This window comes from Lactuca serriola, chromosome 1, assembly GCF_051521515.1.
Source record: "Lactuca serriola cultivar US96UC23 chromosome 1, Lser_US96UC23_V15, whole genome shotgun sequence".
NCBI classification, from domain to species: domain Eukaryota; kingdom Viridiplantae; phylum Streptophyta; class Magnoliopsida; order Asterales; family Asteraceae; genus Lactuca; species Lactuca serriola.
Genome location: NC_136408.1, coordinates 31,390,273 through 31,410,973, shown reverse-complemented (window position 1 = coordinate 31,410,973; position 20,701 = coordinate 31,390,273).

Below are 20,701 nucleotides of genomic sequence, written 5' to 3'. Positions count from 1 at the left end.
AATTATCATCACCTATTTCTCATCACCTAATTATCATCATACATCATCTAATTCATTTACCCATGTTCTACCCAACATATTTGTAGATATAAAATACATATACATATTAACTCATTTAACACCTATATAAAACATCCATTCCACACTCATCTCAAATAAACAACAATATATAAACACATAGCACGTATTTCATAGCAAATACTTAATATATATATATATATATATATATATATATATATATATATATATATATATATATGTTAGAAGAAAGTGATCACATACTCACCCAAAACATATACTTAATACATTCAAACAATACTTGTATTAAAATCGTGTTATGAAAGGGACTATACACTCACTCATATAAACAACAATATATATATATATATATATATATACATAGCACATATTTTATAAAATACTTCATATCTATGTGTAAGATAAAAGTGAATATACACTCACTTGATCATAAGATGATCAGACAGTGTAGTGGTGTTGATTATGATGGCATGTGCGGAATTAGGAAAGATCTAGTGATTCATCATACAAATCAAGAACACAAGGAGTAAATAATTCTTTGTAAGCTCTTATTAGATCTAGAAAGATTATACAAATGGGTTTGTATACAATTTCTCTCTCTAGTCTAACACTCCAAATGGTTCCTTTTCATAATGGGAGTCACTCACTTCCTATTTATAGGAAAGACTCAACCCATTTACACATACAAGAGAGTAAGCCTAAAACACTACATCCAAGAGTGACTTTGCACCCTAACATTCTCCCCCTCAAAGTTAGGATTGGATGTCCGACTTTAATCTCCAACGAGCTAGCGCGATCAAGACCAAACTCCCCCTCGAAGTAACACCGGTCTTCAAATCCGCAAATGAATATTCGACAAACTCGAGAAGCTTTGAATACCCATCATTCTCCCCCTTTTTATAATCAAAAAAATGATTATAAAACCCACTAAGGATGAGAAGCGCCCGAGAAATAGTCTTCACAATACTCCCCCTTGATGTGTACCAAAAATGAATCACCAAAAATCTTGCACGGAAAAACAATCACGAAAAAGCCACAAAAAAATTTCAATTTATGAAAATTTTTGACTTTTTGGGTGAAAGTTGCAAGATTTTTCAAAATCCAGGTAGAAATTGTCACTTTCTGAAACTTGCAGGGACCCGTTGCGTCCAAAACAGCCAAATATGCAAAACTCTCCCCCTTTTCCAAAGCTGGGTAGAAAGCGTCAATTTACACAAACTGCAGGGACCAGAAATGCACAATCTTCAATTTCAGCGAAAATAGTCCTTTTTCGAATTTGGGTGAAAACTGCCAAAAATTTGAAGTTTCAGGGACCATCTTCGTAAATTCTGCCCTTTTTCTCAAACATACGAAGACCATGCCCAAAAATGCGAAGTACCAAAACATTTTCAAGTTGGGCGAAAAGTGTCAAACATACGAAACATCCTTTAATTTTCGAAGTGTCACATATTCGAAGCTTCAGGGGCTGTTTTCGAAACTTTGTCATTTGCTCAATTCTTTCGAAGCACAAAGCATACGAAGACTCATTAATGAACAGTAATGAACAGTAAAAGTCTTCGTAAATTTTCAAAATACCCCCTTCGAAAATTCAATCATTTTCTTTCAATTCACAAACATACGAAGAGTCTCACTTTCTCTCTCCTCTTCGTAAATTCACACCCTTCGAAAATACAAACTCAAAACTAACCCTTCGTTTTTTGCATTCGACCCTTCGTTTTTCCCAATTAAACCCAAAACAAACACCCTTCGAATTTTATTCACCAACCCTTCGTAGATTCAGCTATATACCCTTCGAAAATTCTTTCATATCATTCTTCGTTCGTTCATTTCACCAAATCAAACCCAAGAACAACAACATGCAAAATTCTTTTCCAGTCCATACCCTTCGAATCTATCAACCCAAATCGATCAAACACACTGGAACCCTTTGTATATCATCACCAAATCCTCGTTCTTTTCATTACAGAGACCCCAAAATTGATTTCTCATCACCAACCCTTCGAAAATCATCTTCCCAGATCATCTCGTTCCCAATTGATACCCATAAACAAATGAACATTGACCATCACTGTGACACGCACTTCGTTTCTTCCTTTTCGATCTGGCCACAAGCAAACACAATCTCATGCAATCCTTTTATCATCGACTCGAATTTAAGAACCCTTCGTATCTTCAAAATCGACAGTGACTCCAATTTTTAGAAATCAACAATACAATCTTTTCATCTGTTCGTTCTTTATATACCATTAACAAGACCATAAACGACTAACTCATCCGTTCGAAATCTAAATCCAAACACCCTTCGAATCAAAATCACCGATCACAGACTTTGAAAACAATTAACCAAACCTTCGTTAATTGAGACCACAGACTCAAGATTTCACATCTCAGTTCCAAACCTTCTTATCTAACGATCCAAATTAAGGTCGATTCCAGTTCACCAAACCCACAATCAAAGATCGACATTCAAGTCTTCGAATCTTAACCCAAATCGATCATTAACCCTTCGTAAATCAACGATCAAAATCCAAAATTACCCCAAATCGTTCGATTTATCACAGACTTCGAACATCAACTCCAAAATCTTCAAAAGACAAACCCAAGGACCCTTCGATTCCAAATCAACGAACACAAACTCCAAACATTCGAAATCAACAATCAAATCTATTCATCTGTTCGTTCTTCATCCTTCGCTTCCAAAGTCAAGTATTCAAACTCGATTCTCACTGTCAATCATTGACATAAACCTGACTCATCATTCTCAATATGGACAAGGCAATTTTATTCAATCATGCAATCTTACAAATTGGTTGAAATACCAAGCTTCCATGATCATCCTTCAAACCTCCATAAGAAACCAAATTACCCCATTAAATCAATTTGCTTAACACCAACCCATAAAATTGATCTTCAATGACTTTGTATTTCACATCTTTAACAATCACAATCCAAGAATCATATGGCAAACCCACCATGATCACAAAAACTTGATGAATTCTAGAGAGAGAAAGTGATTTTGAATGAGTTTTCTAGAGAGATAAAGTGATACAAACAAGTATTCTAGAGAGAGAAAGTCGAATTATGGATCAAATCAAAGAAAAATTCGACTTCTAGAACACAAAAACACTCTCTAAACACGGAATTATGAACAATAAAGAATCACCAAATCAAAATAGCCATCAAGGATCAATGCTTGATGAAAATCAAGAACACCCGCTTTGATACCAATTGTAGTGGTGTTGATTATGATGGCATGTGCGGAATTAGGAAAGATCTAGTGATTCATCATACAAATCAAGAACACAAGGAGTAAATAATTCTTTGTAATCTCTTATTAGATCTAGAAAGATTATACAAATGGGTTTGTATACAATTTCTCTCTCTAGTCTAACACTCCAAATGGTTCCTTTTCATAATGGGAGTCACTCACTTCCTATTTATAGGAAAGACTCAACCCATTTACACATACAAGAGAGTAAGCCTAAAACACTACATCCAAGAGTGACTTTGCACCCTAACAGACAACACTACGGCTCTTCAAGTAGATATTCTTTGGTGAAACCGGGATATCTTCACACACCGGGTTTCTCGCGGACAGAGCTTCGGCTCGAAAACTCTTTTCTTCTCGGGATCTTCACGCTTCGGGACTTGCTTCGGGTCTCAGGATGTTATCGGGGCTTCGGGGGTACTTCTTTACACGTAAATCGAGGTAAAACGGGAGAGAGAGAGAGAGAAGAGAAAATAGCAACCATAAACGGCTGGCCCTTCAAATCTATTTATAGGGCAAAATCTGCCCTTGCCACGTCGTGGCACCTTTTTCCACATCGTGGGCGTGGTCGTCACTGCATGTGTCATCGCAAGTTGCATCTGGGGGAATCCCGAAGGTGTCAGAAGACTGGCCATGTCGTGGCACTGCTTGCCACGTCGTGGTATCTTATAGTTTTGGGGTTTCGCGCCCCGAACTTCAGAAATTCATAACTTTCGCATACGAACTCCGTTTTCGACGTTCTTTATATTGACGCGAAGGTGAGATTATGCTCTACAACTCTCGTTTAGACTCCATTGGATAATTTTGACTTTATTTTTAATATATTATAATTGTATTACTTATATATTATTTTTAGTAGGCCGGGGCAGGAAAACTCTGTTATAAACTCATAACTTCTTCGTCTGACGTCCGTTTTCGTCGTTGCACTACTATCGATGAGATATTCAATTCTCATTTAGATTGTTTTGGATAAATATCGCTCTAACATAAATTCACTTTTTACGTCGCGCTGTGTCGTGTCGGTTCTGTCGCGAAACTTCGACAGGTCATAACTTCTTCATTATAACTCAGATTCAGTGTTCTTTATATTTTCGGAAACCTTGAGACATATACTACAATTTGGTTAAGATTAATCCTTCTAAATAATCTTCCATCAAAAAGTCATTTTTGATGCTTATTGTCTTTAAATTGACTGCCCTAATCTATGGGCGTTACAACTAGTGTTAATAAACCTTCTTTAAGATATGTCACTCAAGTTACAATCTTGGAGTATGACTCTAAGAATTGTTTTGGAACGAAGTATGACTCATCTTATTGATTTGACCACTTCAAATAGCTCCTCTTCTTAGCTATCAGAATGCACTTAGAAGATGAACTGTGATAAGGTCTCTTAATCTTTAAGATGATCATATAACATGATACTAAAGTACTCTCCCATCTTTTCAAATTTGAGAAACTTTTATCGTTCTGCCTAATTTGATTCTTCTCATTCGTTCTGCCATACATCAAAATTTTTCCAATGTATCAGAATTACACTTAAGCCTATAAGTATAATCATATTTACTAAACTTTAGTAAATCATGACGAATAGTCATATCGATTATTTGTGGTGGGCTTGATCAGTGCACAAGAATGTGTACTCGATCCCTTAGACCTTTACTTGACTCACACATCCATGGGAACAAATAATTAGTCTTAATTTTCTAATGCTTGAAAGTTCTCATTCATCATACTATACAACTTGCATGATTCCAAGTTTCGGTCCAATTGAAAATTGGGTGATGAGAATCTTTCCTTATTTTGTAAATTTATACATTACCACAAATGAAAGAATCAACTTCATATTTCCAGTCTTACTATTAATGGAATCTTATAAGCAACAAAATTTTTCACAGATCCATTGTAAGGATATTTTAAAATAAATAAAATCAGAAATTTTCCTTTTATTTTAAAACTTTGTGGAAGAACTTATCCTTACAATCCATATGAAAAACTTGTTATTTATTCCTAAGCAATATCTCATAACTCCTAAGAAGTAGCTCAAGAATCCAATCTTCAAACTATGCAATAGAAATCCATCTACGCGATCAGATTCAGCATATTCTTTCTTTAAATTTCTTTACTTTTCTTTGATTCTTAAAACACCAAGATGTGACCCAGTCAAATCATGTAATAAGAATCTCCAAATAGGAACTTAATAGAGTTAGACAATGGACTTTACCTGAAATAAAGTCAAACTCATTGACTTTACCATCCTTAAGTAAGTTTGGCAGCTTCGTAACCAATGCCCCTTCCTTTGGCAATTTAACATATGGGCTCTTTGATAATGGTACATGGGACTATCACAGACTTAGCATTTCTCTTTACCATTTGGTCAACCGAGTTGACTATGGCCGATCCATTTCCATTGGGAAGAGAATGTTTCTTTTTCTGGATTTCCAATGTCATCATTATCAATGTCCATAAAGTTTTGGAAGTCGATCTTCTAATCAAATTTGCTTTACTAGCCTTCCAAATCATTGCTGATTCAGCAGTACCAAGCAAATATATAAGATTATTAAGGGTCGTGTCATAATCTGTTTCATAGGAGTCCCGAAGGACCTCACTATGTGACTTAGAAAGCGATTGAACCACCAATGTTCTCAAGACTTTGACACCCAACTCTCCCGGCTTGTCAATATGTGACTTCATCTCCAAGATGTGATCACACCTAGACCTTGCCTTGCCAATAGGGCTTAAGTGACCTTGAACTTTTGGGTTATGGAGAATAATTGGAGAAGGTGGAGGAAGTGAAGTTCCAAGAGATTTAGGAAGATCATAGATGTCTGAACTAGACATATTTTGGGAGATATTCAAGTTTAGTTGATTTAAAAGTCCTTAATATAACACCCAATATGATATATTAAGGCTAGGACCCAACAACCTATTTATAACTGGAAGAGGGATGCCGTAATCCAAGTTATAAAATAGTTGAAGGTAGGTAAATGACGGTTTACCAATTTCCACCATGAAAAACTAAATATAATTAAGTTTTAATTGGATTTGAAACTCCTATATCTTTTGAGATTCATTGAACTTTCCAATGGCATGTTTCAATCTCGAGTGTGTCCTTCAGGTTTTGTGACTGGGATGCCGAGGATCACAAAACAAGGTGTGAAGTAACCATGCAAATTACTTGGTACTCTTAAATGTTTATCACCCAACCGATGTGCCGGTAAACCACACACACTCCACCGGCCTATGATTAAACTTTAAGAAACCCTTTGCCTACCTTGTTAAATCAAGCTAGTGTGTCGGTAAACCACACACGCTCCACCAACCGACTTAAGCAAAGTGCCAAGTGTAATTTCATGGGTTAGCACCTTATTCACACTTTCCTAAGTAGCTAAGATTGGGAATTATAAGTGTTTAGTTACTTAGTATTTATCATTAATACTTTTAATGATGGGAGAACTTATGGTCTTTGTCCTACCCGTTTGGCTAACGACCCTCCACCAGTCAAGGAAGCGGTGGGTGAGAATGGACACCCATTAAACTGCCATTTAATAGGCAGTAACCTTATGCCCCTTTATAGATCGGCTTCGTGAATGAGGCCTACTAACGGTAAGACTGACTTTTACTCTTATATATATATATATATATATATATATATATATATATATATATATATATATATATATAAATATTATTGACTTATAATATTATAAAGTATAAGGATTGAATTTTAACTTTTAAAATCCTAAGGGCTTAACTTGGAATTAAAGTATTCATAAGAGAAAACTTTTAAAATTCCAAAACTTGAGGGCAAGTTTTGAAACTATTCAAAACTAATTAATTCCATAACTTATGTGTTTAAAGTAGTTTTAATTAAAAGACTCTTCAAGTTCCATAACTTGAGGACAAGTTATGGAAGACCTTAAACTATTAAAGAATGTAACTTTTCTTTATTTTGTAACTTATGGAATTAATTAAAGCTACATATTTTATTACTTAATGAAGTGACTCTTTGTTGGGTTTTTGCCATAAGAACTTTCTATGTGCGCATGCAAAACCCTAATGCTTGGATCTCGGCTTTCTAATTAAACATGCTTTGAATCCAAGACTTCTAATGACTAATTAGGTATAAGAACAATACAAAATCAGATCTAGAAGTTTACATTTGAATCTCTTGTTTGATCTTGTTGTCTTGGAGCTCTAGAGTCACAATTGTCACTCCTCTAATGGCTTACAAACACCAACTAGCAAAGAGGATGATTTGAGAGAGAGGTTGGGAAGAAATCGGCCAGGGGTTCTTTTCCTTTGAAGAGATGCTGATTTCCCTTGCTCAAGGGGTCTATTTATACTTGTAGACTCCTAAGGTTTCACCTTTAAACCTTAGTTGGATAATCTTTCCTTAAAGCAATCCAAAACCTTACCTTAGATAAGCTTTGGACGATTTTGAGCTATCCTAAGCCCTAGAATCCTTCCAACCCTTATCCTTCAAGGATTTACAGTCTAAAGTGTAACTATCAAACAATTGACAGTTTATACCCTCTTATTTAATTAATCTCTTTAAGTCACCAAATTAATACTAATTAATCTATGACTTATATTAATCAAATAACAATATTATTATTCCTTATATTATTCTCATAATATATAAATAATATTTATTCTCTCATAATAAATCATCCTATCAAGTTGCTATGGTGAAGGCAACCCAAAAGGACCATGCACAATCGGGTCAAATACTTGCCTAATATAGTTGCAGCCTTAGACACTATTCCAACAGTCTCCCACTTGGATAAGTCTAGTAACTATATGCACAAGTACAATTTGATTTGCAATCATAGCTCTCAAAGACGCTGTCAAACTCTGATCTAATCAATCTTGTCCTTTAGATAAGGGATTGTACAGTCCTCTGTTAGATATCATGCTGACAATTCTATGGAATGATTAGTCAAGCATTTAGGTTTCTCGATGTCCGATTTATTTGACATAGAACTTAATCGAACACATCAATTTAGTTCTGACCAGGCCCGACACATAAGTCAAATCAAATCATCGAGCGGCCGAGATATCGCTTTTACCTTCTTAGGATAAAAGTTACAGATAAACTTCGACTTATATGCATTTACTTATTCATTAATCAACTATACACAACAATGCGTTTTATAACACCGAGTTACTGATGCGTTTTCGCATTATCAATGTACAATCAATCAACAAATAACAAACCATATATCTAGGTTTTAAGACTATATGATATTATCGTCTTGCGATCACCCTTTTATATATCATATTCCATAAGGTGATTCCAGCAAGCGCGGGTTTGTTCCAATGCTCAAAACTAGTTTATAAGCACTCATGAACGTCGCAACAATTCTTTTGCCATGTCTAATACCATTTAGACAATCTACGCACCAATTCACGACAATCTTCATTCATATCTACTTCCAACATATGAACGATTGTGGACAATTTGAATAATTCGATTATTCTTAATAAATTCAATTATTCTGAAAGTCAAAACATGCAAAATGAAACAATAGTTAAACAATTAACATAAGACAGTTCCATTACTCATAAATAAAACTCATTTATTTAATCATCAAATGTTAATTACATTTATCTATTACACATTTCTAATACTATCTAATCTATGCTAATATCATCCTTCAGCCCAATACTCCTAGCATGCTGCAAGTGCTTAACCCTACTCAGTCCCTTCGTAAGCGGATCTGCTGGGTTATCTTCTGATGATATCCTCTTCACTACGAGTTGTCCTTCTTCTACACAATGTCTAATAAAGTGGTATTTTCTGTCGATGTGTCGTGATCTACCATGATCCCTCGGTTCCTTGGTCAAGGTAACCGCTCCTTCATTATCACAGAAAATCTCCATGGGCTCCTTTATGGCGGGTACAACTCCAAGATCACCAATGAAGTTCTTCAACCATATTACCTCCTTCGACGCTTCGCTCGCTGCAATGTACTTTGATTCGCACGTTGAATCTGCTACAGTTTCCTGCTTGGAACTTTTCCAAGTCACTGCTCCTCCATTCAGGGTAAAAACCCAGCCCAACTGCGAATGGTAGTTGTCCCTGTCGGTCTGAAAGCTGGCGTCACTATACCCTCGCACCTTCAAGTCATCACTCCCTCCGAGGACTAAGAACCATTCCTTCGTCCTCCGAAGGTACTTAAGGATATTTGATGTGTGTAAAACCCACTAGTTTTAAACCTACTTTTAATTATCAAATAACACACAAAAGGCAGTGAACCTATCAATTGTGGTATAGCTAAATAAGCAGGGTATCGAACACAGGGAACAACAAATTAAACTAAAAACTAATTTAATCTAAGTTAATTAAAAAGCAGGGGTTGTTCTCTAGTTTTACAAGACTAGAAACTTACTAATTATTACTAATTTAAGCTAGAAAATAACGACTTTGACTAGATTCAATAACGGAGAAGTACTTCTATTTAGTTCAACTTAATTGATCCTATGGTTGATTTCAAGATAAAAGTGCAATGGATTAATTCTTTTGCTAGTTACCGATTCAATTGATTAGTTTCGTATTCACTTCATTAATCCTTAGCAAATAAATCAATTTAAACAATGGCCAGTTGTCTATTTCAATTAAATTTACTAGATATAATATTCGGGTTAAGTTAGACTTGCAATAGCTAATTAATTTGTCCTTTTAATTAACTTCTTGTTTAATGGTCATCTCACAAGCTTGCACATAAATTTACTTGATTTTCTTATTAATCCTAGTTTCATGTTCACTACACTAAACATATGACAAAAAGTGTTCACTAAGCATATGAGATTGATAACTAATAGATGTTCATGCTAATTAATTATCTCCCTATTAACAGAAAATCAATTATCATTCACACACAAGGTTCTTTAGCAAGCTAAAATAACTAAATTAACCAACATAGAATTAATCCTACCAAGAATCAAACCATACTACCAATTTCGTATCCCCAAATAGAAGTTTAAAGGGTTTAGCTCATCATTGAAATAAAATTCAGCAAACAAACAGAATCTAAATGTTCAAACATAGTAACTAAACACAAAGATTTAAGAAGTATGATAAATTTTGCCTCAATGCTCCTTCGGAATTGAACTCTAGCTCGCTTTGACGATCTCTAAGGGTCCTCTGGCTTCTCAATCGCAGCAAAACCTTTCTGAATCGTCCCAGAACTCCTCCCTCTCGATCTGTGGAATTATCTTTATATAAGCGGTCCGACTCGTCGAGTCAAGTGGTGACTCGTCGAGTCCCTCTCACATTCCCCGTATTGCGATAACTATCTGGGATCCCGAGTCATTATCCTTCTGATTCCTCGACCGGACTCGTCGAGTAGCTATCTGACTCGACGAGTAGAAGCTTTTTTTAGTGTTTTCCTTCTTCATTCCACTCTCGAGCTCCAAACCGCTTCTCTTGCTTCCAAGCTTCATATTTGGACTGAAAAACATAATTTAACACTTTTAAGTACCTTTTGTCCATAATATGCGATAATTTAGCTAATATATGAATAAAAAAACTATACTAAATACACACTAAATATGCACATATCAATATTCTTTACCGCAATCCAATGGGCTCTACCAGGATTCCCTTGATATCTGCTAACCATGCTCAAAGCAAAGACTACACCAGGGCGAGTACAAGTCATAGCGTACATGATTGAGCCAACTGCGGAAGCGTATGGTACTCGGATCATTTCTGCTATTTCAGCTTTGGTACTCGGACATTGAGTCTTACTCAACTTGGCATTACTTTGTATCGGTAATTCTCCCTTCTTCGAGTTTTCCATACTAAAACTTTTTAGTACCTTCTCCAAGCAAGTGTTCTGACTAAGTCCTATTAGTCTCTTACTTCTTTCTCTCACTATCCTTATTCCCAAAATGTAAGAAGCCTCTCCGAGGTCCTTCATAGAGAACCACTTCCCGATCCAGGACTTAACCTCCTGCAGAGTCGGGATATCGTTTCCTATGAGTAATATGTCATCGACATACAAAACGAGGAAGCTTATTATACTCCCACTGGCTTTGACATATACACATGATTCATCTTCGCTTCGTACAAATCCAAACTCTTTGACTTTCTCATCGAAGCAAAGATTCCATCTGCGAGACGCTTGTTTAAGTCCATAAATGGACTTCTCAAGCTTACACACTCTATTCGGATGCTTCGGATCCACAAACCCCTCTGGCTGAGCCATGTAAACATCCTCAGCCAAATTTCCGTTAAGGAAAGCGGTATTGACATCCATTTGCCAAATCTCATAATCATGAAATGCGGCAATCGCTAGCATCACTCTAATAGATTTTATCCTCGCAACTGGTGAGAAGGTCTCATCATAGTCAACTCCGGGAGTTTGAGTAAAGCCCTTCGCGACCAATTGCGCTTTATATGTGTGTACGTTTCCATCCACGTCGGTCTTCTTCTTGAAGATCCATGTGCACCCAACGGTCTTACGTCCGGGTACATTATCAACCAAATTCCAAACTTGGTTATCATACATGGATTGGATCTCGCTATCCATTGCCTCTTTCCATTTCGCAGACTCCGGGACTGCCATGGCTTCCTTATAGCTATTAGGTTCATCAAGGTTTATTAGTGTACCATCACTAATATACGTGTCCCCTTCGGCAGTGATATGAAAACCATAAAACTGGGGTTGAACTCTAACTCTTTCGGAACGTCTAAGAGGTAAGGACTCGTCAATCGGTTCAACCGGAGTTTCCTCCTCGGGTTGAGTGCCAGCGGTGGAGGTTCCTTTATCTATCGACTCTTGAATCTCTTCAAGATCGATTTGCCTCCCACTGTCTCCTTGGCCTATGAGTTCTCGCTCTCGGAAAACTCCTCTCCTCGCAACAAAGACAACATTGTCCTTCGGTCTATAGAAGAGATATCCAAAGGATGTCTACGGGTAGCCGATGAAAATACATCGCTCACTTTGAGGTTCGAGCTTGTCGTGAGTATCTCGTCTTACGAAAACCTCGTAACCCCAAACCTTGATATGTGCCAACGAGGGAGCTTTCCCTGTCCACATCTCGTGAGGTGTTTTGGCAACCTTCTTAGTAGGGAATCGGTTAAGGATATGGGCGGCAGTCTCTAAGGCATACCCCCAAAAAGAGATTGATAGTGAAGCATGACTCATCATAGAGCGAACCATGTCCAACAAGGTTCGATTACGCCTTTCTGCCACACCATTCAATTGTGGTGTCCTAGGTGGCGTCAATTGTGAAACTATTCCACACTCCTTGAGATAATCGTGGAATTCAAGACTTAGGTACTCTCCTCCTCGATCGGATCGAAGCATCTTGATTTTCCTGCCCAATTGATTCTCCACTTCATTCTTGAACTCTTTAAAGTTTTCAAAAGTTTCTGACTTTTGCTTGATTAAATAGATATACCCATATCTACTATAGTCATCAGTAAAAGTCACGTAGAAGCGGTTCCCATCCTTCGTGGTTGATCTAAACGGTCCACATACATCGGTATGTATTAGGTCCAATAGACCCTTACCCCTTTCACATGTACTTGTGAAGGGTGACTTGGTCATCTTTCCAAGTAAACAAGACTCGCATGTGTCATCTTCCCTAAGGTTGAATGACTCCAACACTCCATCCTTTTGGAGTTGGGCTATGCGTTTCTTGTTGACATGTCCTAGACGACAATGCCACAAGGATGTTTTATCCATACTATTGGAAGAATCTATGTTCAAAACATCATTTCCTAAGTTATCAACAATCATAATAGTTTCATATATTTCATTACATGGTATAGCTTCAAAATAAAAAACACCATTTAGATAAGCCAAAATAGAACCATTCTCATTATTAAAAGAAAATCTAAAACCTTGTATAAATAAACCATGAAATGAAATGATGTTTCTAGCAATTTCTGGCGAATAGCAACAATTGTTCAAATCTAAACTTAAACCATTCCTAAGCACTAAAGAATACACTCCAATCTTGGTCACAGGCGACGATCTTCTGTTCCCCATGATTAGATTTATTCTTCCAGCCGCCACATCCCTATTTCTTCTTAGTCCCTGCACATTAGAACAAATGTGGTAACCACAACCGGTATCAAGAACCCAAGAAATAGCATGAGATGAATCGTTAGATTTGATTGTGTATATACCTGCGAAAGACGGCTTGATCTTTCCTTCCTTGATGGCTTGCAGGTACTCTGGGCAGCTTCTCTTCCAATGTCCTATCTTGTGGCAGTGGTGGCACTCTACCTCCTTTGGGTTAGGGCAGGGCTTAGCAGGATCAACTTTGGTCCCACTAGAAGAGGCACCATCTCGGGCTTTAACCTTGCGATAGTTCTTAGACGAAGCCTTCCTCTTCTTTCCCTTTCCTTGTCCAATAGTCAAGACAGGAGCAACGGTTGGATTGGGAGTTGGTGCAACAGACTTGTCCTTGAAGTTGCTCTCAGCGACCCTCAAGAGACCTTGGAGTTTGCTTAGGGTGACCTCCTCTTTATTCATGTGGTAGGTCATCCTAAATTGATTATAGCTTGGAGGCAAAGAGTGAAGCACCATGTCGATTGCCAAGTCTTCCCCAAAGTCAACATTCAACTTGCGAAGGCGGTCGACATACCTTTGCATCTTTTGCAGGTGCACGGTAAGAGACTCTCCATGACCCATCTTAGCGGAAATCATGTTAGTGAAAATCTCATAACGCTCTTGTCTCACGTTTTGGTGGTATCTCTCCAATAAGTCTTGATGCATCTCGTACGGGTACATGTCCTCATAGGTCTTTTGGAATTCGGAGTTCATGGTGTCTATCATGATGCAATGCACCTTCGTTGCATCGCGCTTATGAGTTTCAAAAGCGGTCATTTCAGCCGGAGTAGCGATTTCAGGGTTAATTTTCTCGAGCTTCTCATCGAGGACATACTCCTTATCCTCATAGCGAGCAATGGTGCGAATGTATCTTATCCATTCGCTAAAGTTCGTCCCATCGAAAGTGACCTTTTGACAAAGGCTCATCAATGTGAAAGAACTAGCAACAACGTTGTTTGCGTTCGACATCTACAAATAGAAAGGACAAAGATAGATTAGAATACAAATCCCTAATAATCACCTAATAAGAAAATTAGGGCTAAGATCCAACAACAATATTTACATATTAGAAAAGGGATGCCGTAATCTAACATGCAAATAATATGAAGGTAAGTGAATGACGATTCACTAATTCTCCACCATAAAAACATAACTTTAAGTCCTAAATGTATTGAGAATTCCTAGGTTCGGATGAGATTCATTGAAGCTATTCAATGACATGTTTAAATCTCGATATGCCCCTCTTGTTTGTGACTGGGATACCGAGGATCACAAAGCGGGTGTGAATTACCATGCAAATTCACATGGTGCCTTCATTGTAACGATCACCTATTCGATGTGCCGGTAAACTACACACGCTCCATCGAACTATGATAAACAATGAATCACCCTTTTCCACCTTTGCTTAGAACCAATTAGTGTGCCGGTAAACCACACACGCTCCACTAACTTCTTAGCAAGGGTGCAAAGTGTAATTTCATGGGATTGCATCAATTCACTTTTCCTAAAGTAACTAAGATTGGGAAATTTTAACAACATGTAGTTACTTTGTATTTCATATTATACTTTTAATGAGAAGATGAGGTTGCCCTATCCTACCCGTTCGGATAACGACCCTCCACCGATCAAACAAGCGGTGGGTGTGGGTGTACACCCATTAAGCGCCATTTTATAGGCCGCAACCTTATACCCACCTTATAGATCGGCTTCGTGAATGAGGCCTACTAACGGTAAGACTAGCATTTTAGTTATACATATATATATATATATATATATATATATATTAATCTTGTAATATTATATTAGTATAGGGTTGTATTTTAACCTTTAAAAAATCTAGGGTTTGAAATTTAAATTGTCTAAATTAAAACTTTTAATCACAAAACATAAATTTCAAAACTTGAGGACAAGTTTTAAACATTTAAAACATGGAGGATCAAATAACAAATAATTTTAATTAACAATTAATCCATAATTATCCATATTTGATTTATTCAAGATTTCTTGCAAGATAATTACCAATTTAATCAAAATAATTAATTAATTATCACATAAGGAAATTAAATATTTTATTAATTGATAAATCTCTTTAATTAGATCAAGATTATAGTCATATATATCAAAAAATCAGATTAGTGTTGATCTAATATGATAATGGCAAGTTTCCATAAGATAAATACCTAAAAGTTCTGAATCTGGCCCTTCCTGACGCTCGGACTCGCCGAGTACCCATTCTGGACTCGCCGAGTCTGGCCAACTGGCCGAGTCCATAACTCAGAAACACAAAAATCGAATCTTTTTCGGCAAGATTCAAACAAGCAAGCAACAATTTAATAGAAACCAATCTAGGCTCTGATACCACTGTTGGGTTTTTGCCATAAGAACTTTCTATGTGCGCATGCAAAACCCTAATGCTTGGATCTAGGCTTTCTAATTAAACATGCTTTGAATCCAAGACTTCTAATGACTAATTAGGTATAAGAACAATACAAAATCAGATCTTGAAGTTTACCTTTGAATCTCTTGTTTGATCTTGTTGTCTTGGAGCTCTAGAGTCATAATTTTCACTCCTCTAATGGCTTACAAACACCAACTAGCAAAGAGGATGATTTGAGAGAGAGGTTGGGAAGAAATCGGCCAGGGGTTCTTTTCCTTTGAAGAGATGCCGATTTCCCTTGCTCAAGGGGTCTATTTATACTTGTAAACTCCTAGGGTTTCACCTTTAAACCCTAGCTGGATAATCTTTCCTTAAAGCAATCCAAATCCTTACCTTAGATAAGATTTGGACGATTTTGAGCTATCCTAAGCCCTAGAATCCGTCCAACCCTTATCCTTCAAGGATTTACAGTCTAAAGTGTAACTATCAAACAATTGACAGTTTATACCCTCTTATTTAATTAATCTCTTTAAGTCACCAAATTAATACTAATTAAACTATGACTTATATTAATCAAATAACAATATTATTATTCCTTATATTATTCTCATAATATATAAATAATATTTATTCTCTCATAATAAATCATCCTATCAAGTTGCTATGGTGAAGGCAACCCAAAAGGACCATGCACAATCGGGTCAAATATTTGCCTAATATAGTTGCAACCTTAGACACTATTCCAACACTCTTGACTCTCCATAACTTGAGGACAAGTTATGGAGTCATAAAACCATTTAATGAGAACAAGACTCTTCATATTTGTAACCTTTGCCAACTTTTATAAGTTTTATGAAACTTAAATGTGACTTTTCATATAACTTGAGGACAAGTTACAAAAACACATTTTAGAATCAACTCTTAGATTAATTTGGATTGAAAACAATAATTTCACATAACTTTCCTATTAATCTAAGCAACTCATAAGAACAAGATAATTCAAATCAAACTTTTTCATGTAATTAGCCTAATCACTAAACTAATTCAAAACATGAATCTATTGACAATTATCTTTGAAATTGGATTAGCATGAACATTACCACATCAAAAACAAGTATATAAGTCCAAAAACAGCTTAGGGTAATGTTCGTAGTCCATTTCTCGCCAAAAAACTCGAAAATATGTTGTCTGGGGCCCTTACTCGTCGAGTGCATGAACATAATCGACGAGTAGGATGATTTTACTCATGGATTCGACTAGTTCATCAATGGACTCGGCGAGTTCATCAGTGGACTCGGCGTGTCCAGTGCCCAGAAAGCCAGAAAATCGATTTTTTCAGCATTTTTCAGCAATTTGCATCAAGTATAAGAGAAAGCAAGCCTAGGCTCTGATACCACTGTTGGGTTTTGAGCATTCTAATACTCCTAAGTGTACATGCAACCCTAAATACCTTGGATCTATGTCTTCTCTATTATACATGCAAATATGAACTTCCAAGGTATTATCCTAATCTAGCATACAAAACAATGAATATAACAAGATAGAATACATACCTCTGTGATGTAGAAAGTCTTCATGAAGCTTGAGTGACTAGTGCCCCAAGTGTGACACCTCAAATGGTTCACACAACATCAATTGCTTTTGGAATAACCTTGAGAGAAATGTAGAACACTTGAAATCGGCTAGCCCTTCTCTAGAATGATACTAGTACCGATTTTTGGTTAAGAATAAGATGCATATATAGTTAGGGTTACCCCATGTAAACCCTAATTGACATGGCCTTTCATTTCCATGATCCATGGGTACAAAACACCATGTAGCATCCATGAAGCATCATATGGGTTTTAGCCCAACTAGATAATCCACGGAGCATTAGCCCACTATATAAGTATGGATGATTTACACAATCAACCCATATATTCAATTAGTCTTCTTTTGATCACTTAATTAATCCTAGATTAATTCTTGATCAATACTAATTAAATAATCTTATTAATATATTAGAAGTTATAATATATTAACCAACCTTAAGTGTTATTTCTCTCATTATAGTCTATCCAAATGCATGATGCCATGCAACCCAAATGGACCATGTCGGGTCGGGTCAAGTCTCACAAGTTATAGTTATGGACTTAGACATTAATCCAACAGTTAAAACACCCTAGGACATGGAAAACACTTTGATTCAAGTGCTAGAAGTACTAAGGGTTGCATCTAAGGGTTGTATAGCCACTTAAGGGAGCTTTCGGTCCAAGTGGTATGCTTTTTGAGATTTTCTGTCCACATGGATTTCGTTCCATATGGATTTCGGTCCAAGAGGTTTTCGGTCCAAAAGTTGGCTGAAAACTCTTGTTCTTTGATGCTTAAGGTGATTTCCAATGGCTTTCAACAAGTAAAGAAGTGTTCTAGACTCAATGTTACACATTAAGAAGGCTTAAAGTCATTAAAGGCACCTTTCTTTAGGGTTTTCGGTTTAGGGAGATGCACTGACCGAAAACCCCTTTTGTTCTTGGAAAAAGGATGATTTCAAGGCTTTAAAACAAGTACTCTTACTAGGTAACAAGTATAAGAGATAGATACTTACAATAAGGAAACAAAGGAGGGTGTTTTCGGCCCAAAACACTAGTATGTGTTCTTTGTGTGCTTGGTGTAACTAAGAACACCTGAAGTTCTACATAAATGGAATGATTTCATGGATGAAATCATGTAAAAACACTTGGATATGGAAGGAATCAACTAGATAGGGTAAGAAACACTCACATTTTAAAGATCTAGAAGGAGAAATCGGATGATACTTGAGAGGATTTCGGTTCTTGTTCTTGAAAGAGTGAAAAAGTGAAAAATATGGCTAAGTGTCATATATATATGATGGGTTTTGAGCATTCTAACCCTTCCTAAGTGTACATGAAACCCTAATAACCTTGGATCTATGTTTTTTCTAATTATCATGCAAAGTTGGATTCCAAGGTTATATTCCTATCTAGCATACATGGGGAACAATTTTTAACTTGAATGAAAGATAGAATAACTTACCTTGTTCTTGCTTATGATCCTTGAAACCTTGTGAGCCTAGCACTCCAAGTGTGATGCCTCAAATGCTTCACACAACACCAAATGCTTTTGGAATGACTTTAGAGAGAATACACACTTCTAAAATCGGCCTAGCCCTCTTGTTTCTTATGTGTAGCCGATTTTGGTGGAGAATATGTTCTTTATATAGTGCTGACACATCTAGGGTTACACCATGTAAACCCTAATGTGTCATGACTCTTCATTTCCATGACCCATGGGTTTGTAACTCCCATGGAGCATCCATGGAGCATCCTATGGGTTTAACCCAACTTGATAATCCATGGAGCCTCTTAGCCCACTATACAAGTTATGGATGATTTACATAATCAACCCATATATTTAATTAGTTATCTTTTGATCGCTTAATTAATTCCAAATTAATTCTTGATCAATACTAATTAAATAATATTATTAATATAGAACTTATAATATATTAATAATCAACAAGTGTTATTTCTCTCATTTAGTCTATCCAATTGCATGGTGCCATGCAACCCAAATGGACTATGCCAGGTCGGGTCAAGTACATACCAGAAATAATTATGGACTTAGACACCTTATCCAACAATATACTCATGGGAGTTTTCGGTCCAAACACCATTTGGGCTTAGACACCTTATCCAACAATATACTCATGGGACTTAGACACCTTATCCAACAATATACTCTTGGAGTTTTTGCGAAAATGATGCACAAAAAACCTAGGGCATCCTCTCTCCTGTTACTTCTTGAAGTACTAAGCTTTAAAACACTTAAACTGACTCCAAAATGCTTAACAAATAGCAGGAACTGTTCTGATTTCTATTAAAGTGAATGATTGTTCAGAAAAGAAATTTCGGGTTGTCACAGCCAACGAAATGATCCATAAGTCCGACAGCAAAGTCCAGTCCATTGAAAAAGGTAGGCGCCAACCTAAATTTAAAAGCGGGAAGCCGCCACGCCGTACAACAAATTAAATCGTGCACCTACTTGAAGAAGACGAAAGGATTAGGAGAAGACAAGGAGACGGGTATCAACATACTAAACGACTTAAAACTTACTAGATGCTGAATATAAAGTGCCCCAAGAAGTTATTCTCTTTAAATTATTGAGTTTTAGGTAATAGAGAGTGATCTGGACGGTTTTGCCCTTAGGTGGGTTTGGTGGCAAAGTTTATATTGAGCTGCTGTAGTTTTTAATTTGGATGATCTTAAGTGTAGCAAAGAGTGTATCCGTGTTGTTAAAATTTGAGATTTTTCTTAATCTACTTTTGATAAAAAAAATGTTTTTTTTTTTTTTTTTACTTTTATATGTCTCTTGACATGCAGAAATCCTTACCCTTTGCTTATGTTGGATCTATTCTATTCTTGTATTAGTTTTAGGGTATTTTGTTAGAATAGGTTTTGCTGGAATTTGAAAATAATGAGTTATATTTAGTTATTGTAATTTTGTTGGGATCTTGATCTTAGAGCATACTAACATATTTGTGAAATTTTTACTACAACTCATTGACTTTTAAGTCCACCACTTTCATCTTTTGAAGTGTGGAATCACACCAACTACTACAAGGCCTCTTTCTCACACTCATGTATATATGTGTGAGTGTTGATAGATAATTATATTCACGAATTTGTTTAGGAAATAATTAGATTGTTTTTTTAGGTTAAATTCAAAAATTACAATGAAAAATTATTTTATAAAATGATAGTAAAGAGGTTGTAGTTTTTTAAATACATATTAGCTTGCTTAGGTGTTAGACTTCATACCTGTAAAATAATCAAATCTTTTAAATATTATATGATCTTAGGAATTAGCTTGATATGTGTATTAAATCTTTTAAACATTTTATGATTTGGTTGTTTGCATAGAAAAGACCCAGATTTTTTTTAATGTTAG